Here is a 15,561-nt window from a genome sequence, read left to right as displayed (position 1 = left end):
TTTAATCCTTCAAGAAAGTCAGTGGTAGAGGTGCAGGGTTATGATGAGGAATGGATACCAAGATTTGAGTCGCCACATATAGGAAATCAGATAGTTGATGTCTCCCTTAGGACTGCAAGCATTCTGGTGGATTCTCCCAAGGGTCCTGCTTTACGGAAAAAGATTTGCAATCAATCTGTGATGGTGGAGTCTCCAGTGGAAGTTTTGCGTGAAGGGCACTAGGATATGGTTATTTTTGGAAACTGTGGAATTTCAAAAACTGAAAAACCGACTCCATATTTTGAGGAGGCACTTAAGCAATTAGATAAGGAGCTTTCTGGGGATTACACGGTATCAAAAGCAGTTACCTAAAATTGTGGAATCTAAAGTGGTTTTTGCTGACAGTCTTACTACTAGTGAATCACACGTGATGTTGGAGGAGTCTAAAGAGAATAGGGCTTTTCAAACATATGGGGATACAATTGAACCTATTTTGGCTAAGGACAAATGGGCCTCTTCTGAATTGAGGCCCAAAACTCGTACATGGGTTAGAAAGGGTGCAAGGTTTGATAAAAATACTCTGGGGGGAACTATTAAAGCAGGATCTAAAAGGAAATCTCCAATAAAAGCTCCTATTGCAGGTTTGGAGAAGAAGGTGAAATTGGAGGAGGAAATAAAAAAACTGGGTGTACTCTTGGCTGCACCTTTGAGTCCAGCGAAGGTTGCTAAGCAACCCCGCCAAGAGCCATGAATCTTCTGAGTTGCAACTGTCGAGGGCTTGAGAACCCTTATATAGTAAATGCCTTAAAGGAGGTGAATAGGATAAAGAAGCCTAAAATTGTTTTTTTAATGGAAACTAAGTTAGATAGAGATTGGATGGAAAAGATTTGTGATCAATGTGATTTTAGGCAGGGTTTAATTGTTCCTAGAAAAAATAGCAGTGGTGGTTTGGCTTTGTTGTGGAAAGATGATGTGAGGGTTAATCTTTTAAAGTATTCTATTTCTAATATTGATGTTGAAGTGTTTGGTGCTGAGGATGTGGGTTGGTGGCATCTAACAGGCTTTTACGGGAATCCAAAAACTACTAAAAGAGTTGAGTTATGGTGTCTCCTTAAACAACTGTGTGGTCTTTCACAATTACCTTGGTTAGTTATTGGTGATTTCAATGAAATAAAATGTTGTTCAGAGAAGGAAGGTGGGGCATCTAGACCAGCACAGCAAATGCAAAGGTTTGTTGACACTATCAACTGGTGTGGTCTCAAAGAATTGGGTTTTATTGGGCCCAAATTCACTTGGCTTTATCAATAACAGAATGGGACACAAATACGTGAAAGACTAGATAGAGGACTTGCTACTGTGGATTGGATAGATAGATTTCCTTCAGCAAAACTTCATCATCGTACATCTTCAGCTTTCGATTATTGTCCTCTTTCTTTGTAGTTTAAAGAGAAAAAGAAAGTCAAGCGATATGGAAAAAATTTAATATTTGAAGCAATGTGGTTGAAAAATTCTAATTGTGAGGATGTGGTAACTTCGGCATCGGAGGAAGGAATCCTTATGGGATCAGATTATCCTATTGAATGTTGTTTGGATAATTGTCAAAGGAAGTTGGAGGTTTGGAATAGGAATGAATTTGGACATGTGGGGAATAATATTGATGGATTTTCTTAATTTGGTATTTGCCCACCAAAGTTTAATGAAACCCAAATCGTTTTGGTTCCTAAAATTAAAGACTTTGTGCGTATAATTGATTATCGCCCTATAAACNCTGGGCGTATCATCCTACACTGGTGTTTGGTAATAACCTTGAAATGAGCTTGAAAATATTTTTTGGTGTTTGGTATCCATAGTTTTATAACATTTCTTGTATAATTTAAAACATATATAATATGTGTATTGTGTAAACCCACATAATGTAATCAATATTAAAAATAATAAAAAATAAAAAATAAAAAATAAAAACAAGAATGAATTTGGTTTTCCAACTAAAATTTTGATAACGGATACAATCAAAATTTGTTATCCAATTTTCATGATCTCAAATACTCATCTTGCTTATGTATATGAACAGTAACATACATAATATATATATATATATTATATAAATCATACTTTTCATAATTCAAAATAATCATTATAACCTTAAGTTCCATTTTAAATAGTTCAAAATGTCACATAGGCTAAATAGTTTTACTGGCAAACTAATCCAATACAAATAGTTTGATAAATATACCAAAATTATTATAGAATCGTTGACCAATCTGTGGAGGGAAAAAAAAAACTTATTAAAGAACGGTGTTATAGAGGGGAGATGAAATAGGGAGAAAAAAGGGAAGAGAGGCAGATAGAGAGAGAGAAATATGGGAGAGAAGAGGCCAGAGGGGTGGTAGTGAAGGTGTGAGGGAGAAAAAAAAAGGAGGAGAAGAAGTGAGAGAGTTTATTGTGAGAAAGGTTGAATGAGCGAAAAAAAATTTTTTTCCTAAGTTAGAAGAAGATAGTATTTATAGGAGCTATGTACTCTGTGAGAGAGAAATTGTTTTCCAATTTTTTTTTTCGAAAATAACCAACAGAAAATAAGCCTTATTTTTATAAGAGTTTTTCGTTGGCTAATATTTTTTTATGCTACCAAACATTGAAAAATGTGGAAAACTATATTTATAGAAGATTTTTAACGAAACAAATAGAGCGTAAAATATAAAAATATGTGAGTTTTAGTTAATTTAATTAGTAAAATCTTTTGTAGTTGAAAAAGATATATGAGGTTGGATTCTTGATTATTTAAAAAAAAAAAAAAAAAAACAACCCCAGTTGATGTCTCATAAATGAAAGATCACAATTTATCAATTCTACAATGACCACAGACGAAGTGCTTTGTTTCAGGTCAGTTCTTTGCTGCAATTGCTTTGATCCACCCAGGTGAAAAACCGTAATACACCCTGAGGAATTCCTACCTGTAGACTTCCTTGTACTCAAAGTGAATTGTGCATTTTTTCATTGTTTATTTCGCAATTCAAAAATAAATGATAATAAAATTCTGTCATAAAAATAACTCATAAACCCCTAACCCCTTTCCATCTCTGTGGCCTTTTCCGTAGCCATGTGGTTTCTTCGACCTGAACATAGCATACCTTGAATCTTCTCCTTCCGATAAGACGCCAGTGAAAACAACTCGCATCAAGGTCGTGATGAAAAGCCATCGAACTAGGCTACATCGGCATCGCCTACAACCGTACGATCAAAGGCGTGATGTCCGATCCCGATCGTTGCTCCATCTCCCTCCACTCTCGCTCTCTCTCTCGCTTCTCTCCTCCTCCGTCAATCTCCACCGTGACCTCCTCAATGTTCCACGCGCCTCACTGTCTGCGTCGAAAACCACTCCCAAGCTCTCGCACTCAACTCTGGCAACCCTATCTTGAAAACCTACGACTTGGTCGCCGTCAAGCCTTTGGACCAGAACGCGTTCGACGATGCCTGTGACAAATCCGAGGTTCGTGGTTTCGTATATTTTTGTTTGATAAAACAAAATTTTTTGAGGTTTTAACATTGATATTGTTGATGAACGACGTAGATAGATATAATTGCGATTGATTTCTCAGAGAAGTTGCCTTTTCGATTGAAGCAGACTAAGGTTAAGCTGCTATTGAGGTTTGTTTCTTTAATGGTTTTCGTTTTATTGGCTCTGTTGATAAGAAATTTTGGAATGTTGATGGATATATGTGGCTTTTCGATTTGCAGCGTGGAGTTTATTTTGAGATTATGTATTCAGATGTTATCGCGGATGTCCAAACAAGGAAGGCAAATGATAACCAATGCTAAGGTCAGAATTGCAAAATATTAAATTTCTCTATAGATAATTTGATGTTATGTTTTGCATATCTCATCTGTTTTTTGGATACGTAAAAAGATTTCAATCAAATACTGTTACTTGCTCCATTCAATATGCTTTCTTCACTTTGAGTGTGGTGCAAATTAATCAATCAGGAGTTCTAATCTTAGAAATAGGTAAACTAAGAATTTATCAAAAAAAGAAAAAGAAAAAAAGAAATGGTTAAACTATGATATAAGAATTTTAGTAGCCACCTGATCTGAGGTGCATAAAGTCTCCTCACCAAAGCTGAATTTCACTTGGCCACATTTTGGTCTATCAGATCAATTTTCTTTTTTGGATGCATAAGATGATTTCATTACCAAAGAAAAATTAAAGAGATATACGGTATAGCTCATATAGCCCAGAACAAGCAGCTAAGATGGAACCAAGGAAACAAGAAAAACTCAAACTTGCTCTTGAAATATTGATAGGGCCGTATCTAGAAACTTGAGGCTTAAGGTTTGGTCAATAATCATGGTTACTTGGAAGTTGGAATAGATTTCCCACTTCCAATTTGCCATGTAGCATTTTGTGCCAAGCTTATAGTAACCACTAGGCAGAGAGGTAGGATTTTGAACCACAGGCCAGATGTGGTAGCTTGAGGCTTTATCTTGCCTGTTATATGTGGTTGAGACATGTTTGGATTTTGATAGACTTTTAATTTTTGTAGCAAATATTGCAATAGTCTCAGAAGTCAATGCTCTGTAAATTAATCATGTTAGGAATTCTTCATATTTTATAGGTGCTAAGTCTTGTGGGTGAATTTCTATGATCTAAATGTGTTAATAGACATTGTGTTGAGTTATTGTTGTATCTAAGTTATTGATTGATCTGCCAATTAATTAAACTAGGACTACTAATATTTATTTTAATCAGTTGCTGGTGGATTGGACTGAGGAAAACATCTCATTTTCTCAAGTTCTGCCCCTTCGGTAAATGAACTTAGAGGGCCATATGATGTTGCAAATTTATTGTCATTGCTTGGGCTCTCTATGGAATGGGCTAAAGCAGCTATTTCAAAAAATTGTAGGTATGTGGCCAAAAAGTGTAGGTATGCGTTAGGAATTTGAAATAATTGTTGTAATCCTTTTAGTTAGGTAGTTATCTAGTTGGTTGAGATTAGGATGACTTAGTTAGGATTTGAGCACATGTAGCTCATTTAACATATGGCTTAATTTATAGAGCATATTTTGAATTAACTAGCTAGTTATCTCAAGCCATGTGGGCCAATGAGATTAGCACTAGTCTCCTATAAATACATAATTGTAATTTAACATTAGATATCAATGAAAAATAAACCAACTCATTGCTTAGTGCATTTCCTCTCTCTCTCTCTCTCTCTCTCTCTCTCTAAATATTTCTCTATGGAGGGTGACTATCTCGAATTAAGTCAATTTCTCTACAATTTCCATCAATTCTCCAATAATTCCTATCCATTCCATTAGGAACTACTGGGTTTCTAACAAGTAGTATTAGAGCCGACGATCTTAAGATGAGCGAATGTAACCGAAGAAAACTTTGGAAAGAAATACGGCAAATGGTGAACAAAGTTTTAGGGATGTCAAGGATATTTCAAAAAAGGTCAAGGCCTTGGCTAAATCTAAAAAGGCCATGAAAGAGGAGCTCTCAAGATTGCAAGAGGATCTTGAGAACATGATGGAAGAGGAGTTAAAATCTCTTGATTCAATGGAACTTGAAGAAAAAATCAAGTTCCAAGAATCTACTGTTGTAGTTGCAAGATGGGACGTTGATTTTAGTGTCAAAGTGGATGATGATATCCATGTACATGCTGTCTTTGAAGTTTAGTCCAAAGAACTAACAAAGAAGCTGATGATGATGCAAGAATCTACAGTGCATGAAGTTGTTGCTGTTGGCGTGGATACGAGTGGTCCGATGGTGTTTGATTATGGCCAAACTCATACTTCAACAGATGGGGCTGCTCATGTAATCAAGAATGAAGGCGTGAAATTAACAGCCACTAACATTGGTGGTAATGCAATTGAATTTGAACTAGATGATTCTTTTCTTGGTGGTTGTGGTGGGATAAATGATGAGTTCCATAATCTAGCTGATTATAATTTTTATAAGGACTTGGGTGTGAGTTGGGATCTTAAAGGTTGTGAAGATATAGAAATTGCTCTCAAGAAACTCTCTCTATCCTCAATATTAGCTTCATGGGAATATGATCAGTCGGATCCATTTACAAGGATGCAACATAGTTGAAGCAATATCGTCAGGTGCCCAATTAGATTCGAACAAAAACCTAGTTTAAATGGGATCCCATCTCTAGTGGCAAAGGTGATTTGCTATTAGAGGACATGGTGAAGTCCTTTTCTGCCTCCAGTAAAGTATCAAAAACCGTGAAAACCATTGATTTTGCTTTGGTTATTGACAGCATGACATCACATGGTTTTCAAGTCAAGGCTTTGATATCTCTAACTGGGGCTATGCTCCAACCTCTAGATAATGGAAAAATCTCTTTTTCTGCTGCTGAAATTGTTTATGTACCTGCTGCAGCTAGTGGACTGCCTGAACAGTGTGACAGTGTTGATCTTCCAAAATCAGATCAAACTTTTGTCTTTGATACTCCATTGATACATCAAGCCTCTGGCTGTGAAAATTCTCAGAACTTATACTCACCAAATGATGCTGCAGGAGCTTTGACTAACTATGAGGAAATTATAACTCCTAACCACCTCCAAAGTAGAAAAGGAGAATCCAAATGGGTCTCTGATTCTTGCCTTCAATGTAGCAGAAAAGCATGATTTGCCAAATGAAAACATAATTTTTCAGGCATTGACTCGGGACTTGGAGTTAGATGTTGCTTGTGATGTTGATGCTAAAAGAGAACTTTTGACACAGTCTGAGGATATTGGTCTTCCTGCTTCTCCAAATGAAGAATCTGAGAGTACGAAAAGTTTTTTTTTTGGATAAGTAATAAGATATATTGATATAAAAAGGAACACCCTAGTACACAGGGAGTGAACAAGGGTTAAGAAATCAAATACAAAAATTGCAAGAGTCTAGGAAATCAATAAAAGAAGGGAATGATTGTTTTTGCAAAGCAAACAACCAATCCCTTGAAGTTCTGAAAAAAAGTAGCTTGAGGTCCGGAATAGATCTCTCACTATCTTCAAAACATCTACTATTTCTCTCTCTCCAAAGACACCACATTAAGCAACGAGGAATGATGGACCAAATATAACCATTTTGATGACGACCAAAGCTGCCTTGCCAACACCCTAACAGCCCCAAACAGAGTGCGGCATAACCTAAGTTACTCCAAATAGACCCAAAACCATAGACCATAGATCCATAGCAAAAGGACAATGAAGGAATAGATGGTCAACCGATTCACCATTTCTCTTACACATGTAGCACTAATCCAAAATCCACATCTTCCTTTTTCGTAAATTATCAATCGTCAAGCATTTCCCTAAGGTAGCAGTCCAGAAAAAGAAAGCTACTCTAGAGGGAATCTTCTGATCAAGTACTAGGTATTGCAATGGCTGGAGTTTCAATGGAGGTAGATATTACAAATGAACAAAATACATGTTTGGCCTTGAATGATCTGCCTTTACCAGAGCATTTTTCAAAGAGAGAACAATTTAGGGATGCTGGCAATGATGCAGCTATACTTGCTGATTGCCTTCCAACTCCAGAGTCTCACAATATAGATGATTTTTCTATTGCAAATCATGAGTCAATAGAGCTCACAATGGAGCAAAGGGATGGAGAAGCTGATACTAGGGTTCATAATCCAACCTGCAGTCAATCTATATCAGGTAACACCTCTAATTAGTGTTTAGTATTGGTTTCATACCACTCATATTTATACTTAGTTTTGCATTGTGATAATTTTGTGAAAATTTGTGTATTCCAAACACATTTAAGCATAGCTGATCTTAGATTTAGTCCATCCTGATCATCCTAGTTTTAGTCACAAAACATATTTAAACATACCAAACAAAACTTTAGAATCTTAAATGTAGGTTGTTTTAGTTGCACATGCATCTAGTTTTTGGGAGATTTACTAATCTGCTAGAATAGCTTTTGACTATGATGATATTGTGAGCCGGTTTCGTGTAGGCTATCCTAATCCTTCTTTAATGTTTCATTTGGTTTTCTTTTGTATAAATTTCTAGTATATTGTGACAACTGTGAATTTTTTTGTAACATTTGAAAGAATTTTATTGAAGATAGGCCATCATTTCTGCTCTTACAATCACAATTTCTGAAGCTTAGATTAGGCTTTTTGAGTCATAGGTAGATCCAGTTTCTTCTGAATGACAGAATTCACAGCTTCCATTTTTTTTTTGGGGGGGGGGTGTGGTGGGGCATGAAATTGTGATCTTATTGTCAGCTGTCCTAGTCTTGTTTCTATAGGATTTTAAGGTCTTTTAAAAATTGTTTGCTCTGAGTTTTGTAGTCTGTCATGGTGTCCTTGGTTGTTTGACTGAGACTTATTATCAGGATTTTTTGATGATTGTACTTTAAATGCTCAGTCTAGCCCTCTCTCTCTCTCAACTGGAAAATGTTTATCTACAAACTTGTTTGGAGATAATTCTTCAAACTCTCCAATATTTTTTATTGGAGTGAATTTTGACAAATCTAACTGTTAGATTAATTTTCTTCTTATATCCTCCATCTTGCAAAATTTTAAGAAAATATCAATAACTATGTATCAATAAATTTTAAATTGCAAGTTTTTGATATAAAATTATGCATAAAATATAAGTTTATTGATATATAGTAAATAAATTGATTGACAAAATTTGATACGTGTATTAAGAACTAAAAAATATGAAATCTAACGGTTAGATTTTTAAAATTCAAATCCGATTAAAAGATATTTGAGGAGTTTGGAAAGAGACTTGGTCTGAATTGAATTGGACCACTCCTCCCCCACCCTTATTTTTTTATTTTTTTTTTCCCGGGGGTTTGGAGGCTGCAAATTTAGCCATTCCAATGATTTACTCATGAACCATACTTGATGCAGGGAAATCAAGACTAAAAAGGACATCTCATTGAACTTTTTTTTTTTTTTCCTTTCAAGCGTTTGTTGAATCGTGTATCTTTCAAGAAAAGAACTCTAAGAAAAATTAAAGCGGGTTAAGATGCTGTAACTGTGAAATGATTTTTTCCCCTCTAATTATTATTTTTGATCGGCATATCACATGTGTAAAATTGTTGTGTGTTGTTTGGTGCCAACGTTTTCTAGCCATCATTGCTAACCATTCTTGCTGAATGTTGGCAACTTTTGCCAAAAATCTTTTACTGATCCAAATTTTTTTGATATAAGAATATATTTTGCGAATGATTAGAATGCAAATGAAAGTCCTGAAATTTCTCCAAAATCTGCCAATTTTTTGGATGTGGTCAAAGTTGGTCTGGATAAGGATTAATTCTCCTGAAAAAGGAGAGTTTTACAATGATTTATGCATTTTTTTTTTTAATTACAATTGGTGGAGGGGGATTCATATCTAATTTCTCTCCTTGGGGATGTTGGGTGATCTCATTGAGACACAAGTCACTTGACAATAATTTATACATATTTTATGTGTGGCATTTGTACTACAACAATGACAAACAAGGTGGGGTCTGTTCTACTTTTATGTTCATTAAAAAAAAAAAATTCAAATTTATTAACTTATTAAGAGCATCTACATTGGTGGAGCCATAAATTTAGCAATTTGGCTTCACAAAAGCTACTTTATCTATTTTACTTCTTCATTTTACAAAACACCCAAAATTAGTGGTCCTATTATAGCTTTCAACATAACTAGTTGCAAACTCGTTCAATGCACAAGATAGTTTTAAATCAAATGTTAACATGTTCAAGTTTAAACATCTCTCTAATTTCAATTATTGAAAGCTAAATTGGCTCTAATATAAGATGAAACATGTAATATTATGAAGTAATATTAAAAATGAGGTAAATACAAATATTATGGAGTAATATATTACAATAATCATAATGTACTCTTACATTTGGTTTTAATAACAGAATAAAGGAAAGATTGGTAAATACCTGACTTTCCTCATCTTGTTGTTGTATTACCAAATAAGCCAAATATTAAAATGCTAAATCCCTACCTGCAAAACAGTAAGAATTTAATTTGGACAAAGTTTAGTTACAAAATTGGTTGTAACCTAATACTACAATCTTACTTAATAAAATAAGCATTACTACATGTTTTGAAAATCTAATCGTTAAATTGCATGTTTTTTCCACTCTTAATACACATGTCAAATTTTGTGTCAATTGGATATTATATACTATATAATCTATAAACTTATATTTTATGTATAATTTTAAACTACAAAAACTAATAATTTAAACAATTTATCGATGGTATAACTATTTATATTTGATTTTCTAGAAATTTTGTAAGCATGGAGGATATAAGAAGAAGATATAATCTAATGGTAGAATTTTCAAAATTTACCTCTAATAAGAAGATATTAAGTAAGGTTGTAGCTCTAGATTCCAACAAATTTTGTAGCTAAATTTTGTCTATCCAATTTTTAGCCAAGAAACATTAATAGAGGAGAAATAGTGCAGTGCAAAAAGTTTGAAACAGTGCAGTGAAGTGCATATTTTAATGAAATAGTGTAGTGTAGTGCATATTTTAATGAAACAGTGTAGTGTATTGCAAATTTTTCTTTTTTAATCTCCTTCATATCATCAAACAATTTGATTGTGAGAGTAGACAACTTACCCTCATAAAAAAAAATGAGAACTCTTCCTATATATGTTATTTTCTTCAAGAATTAAATAGATTAAACATAAAAATTTCAATGATTCTATCCGATGAAAAAACAATCACCTACATCATTGTAGTTGCTGCTGTTAGCTAACTTTAACTTGTGTTTTCCATAGTGACCAGTAATTTATAGAGGCAAAGGAACCCAGATATTAAAAGCAAAAGCCTAAACTAAATCCTCTAATTGATTTCATATTGTTTTATGCAATTACTTTTAGTTATAGTGTTCCAGCCTTGCAAGTATTTGAATATATCTTATCTAATCAATGTCTCAGCTGCATCATACCTTGCATGTCCACATGTTCATGTGTTTGAAGACAAAAATAATGTTGGTGAGCAATACAATATTTAGATCTGAAAAATTAATCAACACTGTGCTGAAGGGCATTTCTAAAATTTTAACAATGTTAAGCTATACTCCACAATTTTTTGTTTGTGTTGAAAAAAGTTTTAAACACTTGGGTCACATGGGCTACAAAAAATCTACCCACACCAATTTCGCCAAGGGAGCATAGCATCCTTAACATATAAAATATTTATACAAATTAAGTTACAATTCAAATTGATATGAAGCTTGCATTAAAAAAAAAATATTATCAATTCCATCTTCCTCTTCTTTTGCTAAGAAATCATAAAATCTATAATATGATTACCACGGATAATCAACATGCACTCTATAGACACGTTATCATTAGTGTAAAATACTTACTTGAGTTATTTGACAAAACCAAAGCCCAATTAAATAAAAAATTTCATGAAAAAAAATCCTTTAAAGGTGCTGCTTGTGTGTGTGTGTGTGTGTGTGTGTGTGTGTATATATATATATATCATCATGGGGTAACAAAATAGTAACCTGACAAAGTTGGGATGGATAGCATAAGATTGGCTTATGAACAAATACTTTAACTCAATTATATCAGTGGAAAATCCAGAAATGTAAAAACCTAGATAGGTACAAAAAATTGATAAATTATTTACACATAAAATAAATAAATAAAGAAGGGAAAAGAAAAAGAAACAAAGGATTGAATAAAATAACACATCATTGCTATTAATAATGAAAATATAGATTGACATATGATACATGCTTCTTAGACCAATGGTAGAAACTTAGTTGTCCATAATCAACAAATACATGCAATTACTGATATTTGATTTATAATGAAATACACGTCACTACTATCATTAATGAAAAAGAAATAGATTGACAAATGACACTTGCTTCTCAGACCAAAGATAGAAAAACAAACTTAATCCATATCATATACATGCACTGATATATATCATATTTCATTATTAAGATTGAGAAATCAATTGTATCCATTAGTTAAATCATCCACTTGGTGAACTAATTGATGGAATTGATTACAAACATCACAGTCATTACTTCCATCTATGGAAATATTCAAAATAAACATATTCTCATAAATCTTAAAAAAAAAAAAAAAAACTCTCACCACACGCATACACAAATTAATACAATAAGAAGTATACTACCACCCTATTAAACTATACACATATATACAACAACTTCTTCATCACAAACGCAAAACGAAAAGAAGAAAAAATCCATTGCACCATATTGAAAGACCATAATATTACTTACAAACAGAAAAAAGAATCCAAATTTGTGAACATAACACTACAATATACTATGATATTAAAACTCCAATTATAAAAGTAGATTTAAAACAACAACCATATATTTGCTGTAACTAGTAAACACACACAAGGGAAATATAAATTATTTAAATATTTATAAGATACAATTGTACTAAGCATAGATATAAATTATTTTATAAACCTGCTCCATATCTATAAAGAAAAGAAAAAAAAGAAAATGAAAGAAGAGAGACATATAATTCAGTATGAACAATGTAATGAATAACTAACCTCAATGTACTCCACACCAATTTTGCTAAGATTATCAGGAATGTTGTATGATGAAAGCAAGCAGATTACTCCATCTCGCTCAGTTTCCACTAAACAAATTCAAACCCATAGCTCAGTTTCCATACAAAAAAAATTCAAATTGATTATTACCATTTTAATATCTATTTAAAATATTGAAGATGTAACTCACTCTAAAAAATATTATCGTCAAAACACACTACTAAACTTAGTTACAAAGTTCCAAACCTAATACTTATCTAAGTGTGTGCACAAACTCAATTATAGATACAAAAGAAACACAGCTAAAACAGCACATATTAAAATAATAACCCAACAATAAACTATTGAAGTTAGACGTTATTATTGCTCTTTGGTATAATGGTGTTTTTGTTAAGGAGTGAAAAGAAGTGGAGCAACTATTAAGACAAAGAATTCCATTAGTATGATTATAATGAAAGTGGCAGAACACAAAATGCTTTACAAAATACCAAGTCTTCACACATTGTTTGTTTGTATAAAAGGGATGGATATAGGTGGCTAAGAAAGTGAGTCCACTTAGAAGCACTTTGCTTCATGGAATGAGATATTCTCCAATTACTAATTCTCATGGCTGTGACTTGGCTCATGAGTTGTAAGTGCACTAACTTCTAATGGTTTTCTAGTTTTTTTTTAGGAAAAATAAAAAACTTCTAATGGTTTTCTGGTATTGTGCCATTTTAGAATCGACAATGAAAATAGGACCTACATCTAAAAAAAAAATGGTATTGCAGATTAGGATAATTAATTGTTACTTCAGTCCAAAGACATGGGTAAATATTTTATTATAGATGATTAAGATCAGAATTTTTAAGTGAAAGAACTAACAATCTTCCATCGAATCAGATTCCTTTTCCTGCAATTTTTTTAGAAAGGACCTTCTGTAGATCATGCAAGAAACTTTAAGTTTACCACAAAAGGGGGAAAATTTTCAGCACCCTCCAATTTCTCATGCTAACAAAATGGAACCTTGGTAAATTTGGAACGCTAATAAGTTCCTTCTCTTTTATGAGGGTATTGATAGATCAAGTAACAATTACAACTTTCTTTAACTGTTCTCTGTAACCTATTGGTACCTTTACCTATTTATTTACTTTTTGATTGGTAATTAGTACAAACAGAAATTGAGCCACTTAATAAGGTAGGGATTTTCGAGGGTTAAGGCTATATCCATTGTTTTGCAAAAATAACCTTTTCCATTGAAATGGAAATTGAACACTACAATATACTATGATATTAAAATCCAAGCATAAAAGCAAATTTAAAACAACAACCGTATATTTGCTGTAACTATTAAACATCAGAAGAAGTAAAGGAAAATCCATAAAGCTGGATTGTTGGGGTCATCTATATATATATATATATATATCACGGCAAACCAAAGCAAAGCATCGTACCATGCCCACCATACTCAACAGACATCTTCCTCGGAATCGATCTCCTTCCTCAAACCACCCACCACCCAAATCCAACCTGTCCAACCAGAAATGGTGCCTCCATTTGCCGCAAACCACTCACATTCAACCTCTACAACCAAAAACGACGCCCCATTTGTCGTGGGTCTCATCTAGCCCATGGCACATCAACTATGTCAGTCGGCAATGCACCCAATCCAACCCGTCGAAACCGGCCCAAAGGTAATATTATTATTTTTTTTGAATCCGAACTCTATAGCTATTATCCATAAATAGTTGATTCTTATTAGTCTTTTTTTTTTTTTCCACGGCTATTCAATTTCTAGGTTTATTCTTATTGCTTTCTCTTCATTCTTTTCCTCCATTCGAATTAGAGTTAAAGGTATGGTATTCATTTGCCTATGTGATAATCTATATACATCTAATTTCTAACTATTTTAGTGTTCTTTCAATTTGAATTGTAACGTTTGCCTCTGTGATAATATATGTACATCTAATTTCTAACTATTTTAGTGTTCTGTTTACATTTAAAGAACTCATGAAACTCAAATTTTAGTTCTAGTAGGTTTATGTTTTGATTGTTTCAAGTTCAGACTTAGAATAGTTGGATTTCTTAGCTTTTTTTGAATTTTAGTTTAGTTATATTAGTTTTAGCAAAAAAAAAAAATACTTCAATTTGTAAAAAAAAGGTTGTGTTCCTAAACAATGCTATTTTATGCATAATTGTTAAAACCTAAAGAAATCCACTATGATCAACTATTTCCAAGCAAAAAAAAAAAGAACTATTGAGGTTTTAAAGATTAGGTTAGGCTTGAAATAGCTGGTCTTCTTTCACTCTCAATCGAATATATATATATATATATATATAGATGACCCCAACAATCCAGCTTTATGGATTTTCCTTTACTTCTTCTGATGTTTAATAGTTACAGCAAATATACGGTTGTTGTTTTAAATTTGCTTTTATGCTTGGATTTTAATATCATAGTATATTGTAGTGTTCAATTTCCATTTCAATGGAAAAGGTTATTTTTGCAAAACAATGGATATAGCCTTAACCCTCGAAAATCCCTACCTTATTAAGTGGCTCAATTTCTGTTTGTACTAATTACCAATCAAAAAGTAAATAAATAGGTAAAGGTACCAATAGGTTACAGAGAACAGTTAAAGAAAGTTGTAATTGTTACTTGATCTATCAATACCCTCATAAAAGAGAAGGAACTTATTAGCGTTCCAAATTTACCAAGGTTCCATTTTGTTAGCATGAGAAATTGGAGGGTGCTGAAAATTTTCCCCCTTTTGTGGTAAACTTAAAGTTTCTTGCATGATCTACAGAAGGTCCTTTCTAAAAAAATTGCAGGAAAAGGAATCTGATTCGATGGAAGATTGTTAGTTCTTTCACTTAAAAATTCTGATCTTAATCATCTATAATAAAATATTTACCCATGTCTTTGGACTGAAGTAACAATTAATTATCCTAATCTGCAATACCATTTTTTTTTTAGATGTAGGTCCTATTTTCATTGTCGATTCTAAAATGGCACAATACCAGAAAACCATTAGAAGTTTTTTATTTTTCCTAAAAAAAAACTAGAAAACCATT

At 33.0% G+C, this 15,561-nt stretch overlaps 1 long non-coding RNA gene and 1 pseudogene across 3 annotated transcripts; both read left to right on the top strand.

Moving 5' to 3' along the window:
• Window positions 1-2,815: 2,815 nt before the first annotated feature.
• Window positions 2,816-13,903, top strand: LOC112032612 (uncharacterized). Of its 3 annotated transcripts, XR_010628964.1 has the most exons (5): window positions 2,816-3,466; window positions 3,548-3,624; window positions 3,715-3,796; window positions 7,558-7,632; window positions 8,847-13,903. It is a non-coding gene; the product is annotated as an uncharacterized LOC112032612 (long non-coding RNA). The 3 variants fall into 3 exon arrangements; XR_010628963.1 differs by lacking the exons at window positions 7,558-7,632; window positions 8,847-13,903 and having other exon boundaries at window positions 3,552-3,624; window positions 3,715-3,964; XR_002885111.2 differs by lacking the exons at window positions 7,558-7,632; window positions 8,847-13,903 and having other exon boundaries at window positions 3,715-3,964.
• Window positions 5,296-7,745, top strand: LOC136067494 (uncharacterized; annotated as a pseudogene).
• Window positions 13,904-15,561: the final 1,658 nt, after the last annotated feature.

This window comes from Quercus suber, unplaced genomic scaffold (genome assembly GCF_002906115.3).
Source record: "Quercus suber isolate HL8 unplaced genomic scaffold, Cork oak 2.0 scaffold_75, whole genome shotgun sequence".
In the NCBI taxonomy this organism is placed as follows: Eukaryota; Viridiplantae; Streptophyta; class Magnoliopsida; order Fagales; family Fagaceae; genus Quercus; species Quercus suber.
Note: the sequence above shows the minus strand (reverse complement) of the source record. Positions and strands in the feature narration are given on the sequence as shown.